Source organism: Tamandua tetradactyla, chromosome 12 (genome assembly GCF_023851605.1).
Source record: "Tamandua tetradactyla isolate mTamTet1 chromosome 12, mTamTet1.pri, whole genome shotgun sequence".
NCBI classification, from domain to species: Eukaryota; Metazoa; Chordata; class Mammalia; order Pilosa; family Myrmecophagidae; genus Tamandua; species Tamandua tetradactyla.
This window is the reverse complement of record NC_135338.1, coordinates 46233194-46240622: the sequence shown is the minus strand read 5'-3', so window position 1 is coordinate 46240622 and position 7429 is coordinate 46233194. Positions and strand designations below refer to the sequence as shown.

General features: G+C 34.8%; 1 long non-coding RNA gene across 1 annotated transcript; it reads right to left on the bottom strand.

The window, feature by feature from the left end:
* Positions 1-537: 537 nt before the first annotated feature.
* Positions 538-4807, bottom strand: LOC143651493 (uncharacterized). Its single transcript, XR_013159977.1, has 3 exons — positions 4729-4807; positions 2450-2521; positions 538-575 (listed from the first exon to the last, which is right to left on the bottom strand). It is a non-coding gene; the product is annotated as an uncharacterized LOC143651493 (long non-coding RNA).
* Between the last annotated feature and the right edge of the window lie 2622 nt (positions 4808-7429).

Genomic DNA, 7429 nt, shown 5'->3' with positions numbered 1-7429 from the left:
ATAATTGTTAACTTTGAGCTGCTGTATGTGACACACCATATGTCCAAGTTACTATTTTTCTTTTGTATGCTATATGGTGGGGTCACATTTCATTATTTTTCCATATGATTATCCCATTATTGCAGCATGATTTGTTGAATTTTTGTTTGTTTTTTCCATGTTTGTTTGTGATTTTGCGGGGAGAAGTACATGGACTGGGAATCGAACCTAGGTCTCCCACATGGCAAGGGAAAATTCTACCACTGAACTACCCTTGCACCGCCCAAATTTTCATTTTTACATGAGTGAAGTTTAAGAAGATCAAATTTAGAATGATTACTGCCAATTATTTAAAAGTAATCCAGGATAAAAATATGTTTAATAAACATAAATTGTGTAAATGTACATTTACTTCTATCAAATCAAATAATTAACTGAAATACTTCCCAGAGCAAAACATTTTCCAGAATAGATAGGTGTGTGGGGGAGTGCATTTGATTACAAAATAAACATCAATTTATTCATGCTTTTACTGTCAGACTGAATAAATCAACTTGTGTACTTAATCACTTCTTAAAGCTTCCAGTCGTTTCTTCCTAGAATAAAGGAGATGAAGGAAATGATGACTTAGAGTATTTTTAATGGAAATATTTTTAGAATTTTAATTAGCAATCATCAATTTATAGATGATTTGTTTATCTTATGTTATCAAAATGCGTTTAGTCCGTGTGCCTGATGCTTCTTTTATCTAGGAGCATCAGACACTCATTTGTATGGACAGATGAGCAAAATTTATAGGTAAAAATAAAGAAATAATTGGGGCAACAAAGGTTAAAATAAGTTGAGTAGATTGAAGTACTAATAGTCAATGAAAGGGAAGGGTGAGGGTTATGGTATATGAGTTTTTTCTTTTTTCTTTCTTTTCCTGGAGTGATGTAAATGTTCAATAAAGTGATCATGGTGATGAAAACACAACTATGTGATGATATTGTGAGCCATCGGCTGTATATCATGTATAGAATGCTTGTATGTCAAGAATATTTTTATGATTGTATGTTAAGTTTTTACAATAAAAATATTAGAAAAAAAAAAGGCACCATTTTGGATAAGCTTTAGAACCAACAGAACCCACACTGCCAGAGACCTTTAGAGATACAAAAGGAAAATGCCCCAGGGGAAACTTTTTGAAATGAGGAGAGAAAGCTAGCAGATGTCACCATGTGCCCTCCCAGCTTGGAGAGAAGCTCCAAACTTCATAGGCTCTTCTTTTGGAGCTAAGGTATCTTTATCTGGATGCCTTAATTTGGACATTTTCATGGTCTTAGAATTGTAAACTTGCAACTTAATTATTCCCTTTTTAAAAGCCAAAAAAAAAAATGTATTTAGTCAGCTGAGAAACAAGCCCTTAAATTAATACTATTTATATTTACAACTATATATATATATATATATATATATATATATATATATGTTTATGTATTTTTTACCTTCTTCAACATTTTTTCTTGGGATATTTTCAAAAGAAAAATCATATATTGAAAATATAGCTGAATGCTGTTAGTTTTTAAAAACAGTAACAAAAATAACTGCAATAATAACTAGGAAGAGAAAAGAAACCATGTTATTATAAAAGTCTCCCAAGAAACTGCCTTTGCCCAATTAATTTCCCAGGAAAACAATCTCTAAAAATTATATTTAAGAAGTTATCAATCTTGAAACAGTACAACTGATCATTAGCCAAAGTCTTATTTTCTTCAAATGGTATTATATTTGAAGACCAATGTAACAGAAACCACATACATTTCATCTGGCACAAGAATTTAGCAATATCATCCTTATACTTCCTTCTTTGTGCATTATTTAAGATTTTAAGTTCTCCATTTTTTGCACTTGTTCTTATGTTTCTATTTATCGTAATGCTTTTGAGTCTTGAGACATACAATAAAAATATTTTCTTCTCCTGAAAAGTGTCCTAACCTTTCTCTAGGTGATCTTAAAATCTCAGTGGGTAGCTGCATTCAAAGGGAGCCTGGATATTAGAATGCTCCCTGGTGCAATATCCACACAGGTTGCAAGCAGCCTTCTGAAGCTCACTCCTCTAGCAGAAGATGTTGAGTTGGCAGTTCTTGTTGGCTGTCTGCCACTCAGTTTCCCCACCCTCAGTGCTTTCATTTGTGCTGAGCCAAGACAACAACTTTCTAATTTTACTTATGAAGACTTTATCTCTTCTGCCTTCAGTGATTTTTATGGATGAACAAACCAGGTCAACTAAGATAAGCCATGGTCACCCTCCACTAAATCTTCCCACTTTTTAAGAACTGCCCTGAAACTAACCTCAGCTAAGAATTTCTGATTAGGACAAGGGCCACACAACCATTTTTGTAAAAGCATTTCCTCGGATTGAGAAAGAAGTCAGAGTTCTCAGTTTCAACCCCATTTACCACCTCTTTGACCATAGGGAAGTCATTACCTTCGCCAAGTCTCAGTTTCTTGATTAAAAAACTGTGAATAACAATGTCTTTCTTGCCCTCCTCCTGGGATCCTAGGGAGAGGTAAATGAAGTTATGTTTGTGAATGTACTTGTAAACCTCAAAAGCAGATTGAATAGAAATGATGTTTTCTTTCTGAAGAATCACACATGATGTAATAAACTTTTACTCTTTAAAGATCCCATGCCATTTTGTAGGTTCAAAGAGTCTTTTTCACAGCTGAAAGAATAAATGTTTAAACATACTCTGTTTGGGAAAGAAAAAAAAAAGTTAAGCCCTGGCTAAGAGAAAGAAAATTTCTTTGCTTCCATGAATTTGAAAATTGTTGGGTGTTAACCTACTCTTCTGACTCTGTTCTGAATCTCCTGTATTTCCATTTTCATTACTGCTAAAGAAATGCGGAATTGCACTTAATAAGAGTCAGATAGACTCTGCAGTGTCAGAACAAAGAACAGGATATCAGTGTCAAAGAATATCATTATGTTTGTGGCTACTTGAAACACAAACGATTCCATTTGCAAGGATAAATGAGCTCAATAGAAAGATAATGAAAATATAATAATGAGATATTTGGTCAATTGGTCCAATGATTTCCTTAGGTACATATGAATTTTAAAATGATTTTTACATTATTTTAAGGTATAATTGAAATATAATAAACTATACATATTTGAAGTACAATTTTATAAGAGTTGTCATATGTATGTAAGCAAACTCATTATCTCATTAATGATAATGCACATAGATAAAGATGTATCTTTATTTTTGATTAAAAACTATCATTCATTCATTAATTTATTTATTCAATATTCATTGAGCATCTCCCATGTACCAGGTACTCTCATAGGAGCTAGACATATATGATAAACCATATAAAAATTTCACAATTTTCCTGTCTGCTTTCTGTTGGAAGAAAATTAGGCAAGGTTAGAGGATTAGAAGATGGGGGAAAGGGAGTAATGTCTAATATGTTATGGAGAGCAATCAGGAAAGTCCTCAAAAATATGAAGATATGTGTGAAGGAATTGGAAGAAATGGGAGAGTGAATCACATGACCTCTGGAGAAGAGTGAACAGCAAATGCAAAGGCCCTGGGGCAGGAATGTACTCATAGCTTTGGGGAAACAGCAAGAAGGCAGGTAAAGCTGGAGTAAGAGAAGAGGAGAGAGATAGTTGATGCAAACAAAGAGTTTGTGGGAGGCCAGCTTTTAAAAACCCTTTTAAGCCTTTGGGAAAGCTTCATCTTTTACACATTTGAGACCAAAGAGAAAACAATGAAAGATTGTGAGCAGAGAAAAGACATGACCTCTTATATTTTAATAGGATTACTCAAAACATTTTGTTGACACTAATTTGTAGAGAGAAGGGGGAAACAGAAGGAGAAATACTAGATGGGATATTATTGCATTCTAATCATCCAGACAAACGTTGATGCTTGCTTCAATCATGGTACTTATTGTAGAGGTGGTAAGAAGTTGTTGTTTATTGAGGGTCAGATTTAATAAAAATATTTTTACCACCTTAGCTTCCATCTTTCATTCTTTAGGATTTAAGCCTCAAAAATCCTTTACTAAAGTCATCATATAAACAAATACCATACATAGCCCCCCTCTAGGTAGGCTTTAATATAAAAAGGCCAGGGATCAGCTTGATCCAACTGAATATGCCATGTCTACTGACTTCAGAGTACACATAGCCTTGGTTTTATTTCATTCTTCTTTCCTCTACAATTGAACCAGCTACTGCATATTTGGGGATTTTATCTCTGCTATGGAGATAAAAACAAAAATCATTGACAATTTGGTTGAGTATTTTTTGGTTTCTGTCTTTAGCTAGTATGAAATCAAAGCCTGTAATTATAACATTTCACTTAGGCAAACTTTAATTGACCTTTAGGGAATATCTTGCTGTAAAGTATAAATTAATCATAATTAATCACACTTACTGCTCTTTTCATGTTTGTTCTGATTACTTATATTTTAAGCAATGTTCATTTATAAGCCCACTTATTCTTCAAGATTCATTTACTAAGAAATAACTTTTGAAGAGCGATATTCTGAAGAGACACATGAAAGACTGTGTTTTAGCTGAAGGAGATTGATATGACATATTCCTAAAATTCTTTAAAAAATGAGAATATCGTTCCAATTGATTTGAGCATAACTAAATACATGGGCCCCTTCATCATTAATATATTATGTAATGAGTTTATAATTTAATTATTATAATATAATAATCATCTTAAGCACATAATATCAGACCTTGAGTGCAAGTATTTGGTTTTGTTTTCCTTCTCCAATAATCAACCCACGATCTTTTTTTACTTTTCTTAAATCTTGCCCAGCTCTACAATAGAAGAAAAAAGTAATGAGGATAAATTAAAGAGAAATTAAAAGAGACAGCTATGTGGAGCTCATACATCTCAAAGATATTGTTACAAGCATTCTTTGATTTTGAAAACACACATGTTATTTTAGCTTCTATAAAAAAATTTTATTTCATACAAAAACCTGGAATTAGCCTGACTTTTGGCTGTGTTTTCTTTTTTAAAGTAAGAATCGTCTCCTTATTTTCTTTTGTCATCCTATTTTATCAATGGAAGTGATTGTATCAATCTTTAAATCATTGTAGGCCTTAGTGAGAGAAAGTAAAATGCAAATTATTTCCTTTCCTCCCCTTATCATTTCTTTTTTTTTAATTTTTTCTGTATTACAAAGACCTGCTTGTATTTAATTATTACTCTGGGCGGGCCACAGTGGCTCAGCAAGTAGAGTCCTCACCTGCCATGCCGGAGAACCAGGTTCGATTCCCGGTGCCTGCCCATGCTGAAAAAAAAAAGTTAATAATTATTACTCTCCACAATGAATTGTTATAGTAACATTTACTTCTTTCCAAATGTATTTTATGACATTTAACTTAAACACATACAGACACATATACACACACCATATCATCCCATTTTAACATAAAAAAATAGGAAAAGGTCTCTAAAGAAACGTCAAAATGCATCATTTAAAAATTTGGGACTAAGTCACAAAAGCTAGGGTTGTGCCATCTGTTTTGTATCCCTAGCTGTTGAGCCTATTCTCAGGACTTTTCTTCACAGCCACCCCAAGGACTTGTCCCAGGAGTTCAAGTTCTCCATTCCTCTGCTCATGGGGTCCTGCTGCGCATTCCCTCCTACCCCGACACTGTAATACTACAGCAAAGGATTCTTTCTCCCTTAAGAAAACCCACTTGCTTTTTTAATATGGAAGGCTCAGATTGTATCTGCCCATGCAGTATATGCAGTAACATCCACAAAGGGCAGTCTTTAGACACATTCTCTCTTTCTTTGCCCTCTCCTCTGGTAATCCCAAATACAGCCAAAATATCAGTCATTACTTCTGGGGCAATATCTTGCAAATTTTGGGCTCCAGCTGAACCTACTTCTAAATTTTGGATCTCCTTCTGGAAAGCCAGCAAGTTATCTTAATGGAAACACTTCCAATATCACATACTCTCAAATATTTTTCCTTTTTATCACCATATAAATATTGCACAATATTAGGTTAAACTTCCTAGAATGTGATACTGTCACACATTTTCAAAAATGTTGAACAGTTCTTCAAAGAGTTCTTCAAATAATCACATTTTTTATTACACTTATCAACAAAATAACTTTTCCAATATCTGGGAAGTTCTTTCTTAAGTTAAATGCAAGATGTCAGGTAAGTTCTGAATATTCTTTAATTATAAAACATACTTTCCCCAAAATAATATTTCTATGGATAGTGCTTTCATATTAGTCAGCTGTTAACAATTGAAATGGAAATGAACTAATTAATTTTGCCAATATAAATGATTTGCCATCTGCTCTGTGAATGGTAGACTGACTTTTGTCTGGTTTCCTTATATAATTGGATCTCTGGCTATTCAGTTTAGTTGTTTTTTTTTTTAATTTTTAAATTAAATCTCATTTAATTACACCTCATCCAAATGTGTTGGTTTGAATCTGTTGTGTACCCCCAAAAACCCAAATTCTTTAATCATCATTCAATATTGCTGGGTGGGATCTTTTTGATTGTTTCCATGGATATATGACCCAACCAGTTGCGGCTGGTAACTTTTGATTAGATGGTTTCCCTTGAGATGTGTCTCTACCCATTCAAGGTGAGTTTGCTTATTAGAGCCCTGTGGTAGTTAGATTCAGTTGTCAATTTGGCCAGGGGAAGGTGTCTAGATCTATTGCTGTGGACATGAGCCAATGGTGTGTGAACCTCATCTATTGCTGATTATATCTGCAGTCGGCTAGGCGGCATGCCTGCTGCAGTGAATGATGTTTGACTTAATTGGCTGGTGCTTAACTGAGAGAGCTCAACATGGCACAGCCCAAGCAGCTCAACATACCTTTTCTCAGCTCTCGCAGCTCAGCCTAGGCCTTTGGAGATGCAGAAAGAAATCACTCTAGGAAAGTTGTTAGGACCCAGAGGCCTGGAGAGAAGGCCAGCAGAGACCGTCTTGTGCCTTCCCACATAAGAAAGAACCTCAGTTGAAATTTAGCTGCCTTTCCTCTGAAGAACTAATGAAATAAATCCCCTTTTATTAAAAGTCAATCCTTCTCTGGTGTGTTGCATTCTGGCAGCTAGCAAGCTAGAACAAGTCCTTTAAGTGGGAACCATTTTGGAAGGAACCAACAGAGCCAACAGAACCAACAGAGCCCACACAGCCAGAGACCCTTGGAAATGCAGAAGGAAGGTGCCTCCCTAGGAAGCCTTATGAAATGAGGAGAGAAACCTAGCAGACATTTCTGTATGCCTTCCCAGTTGACAGAGGTGTCCAGGACCCAAAGACCCCAGCAGATGCTGGCCATGTGACTTCCCAGTAGACACAGCTGTTCTAGATGGCCTGAGCCTTTCTTGAGTAAAGTCAACCTCCTGTTGGTGTCTTAATTTGGATATATTCATGACTTTAGAACTGTAA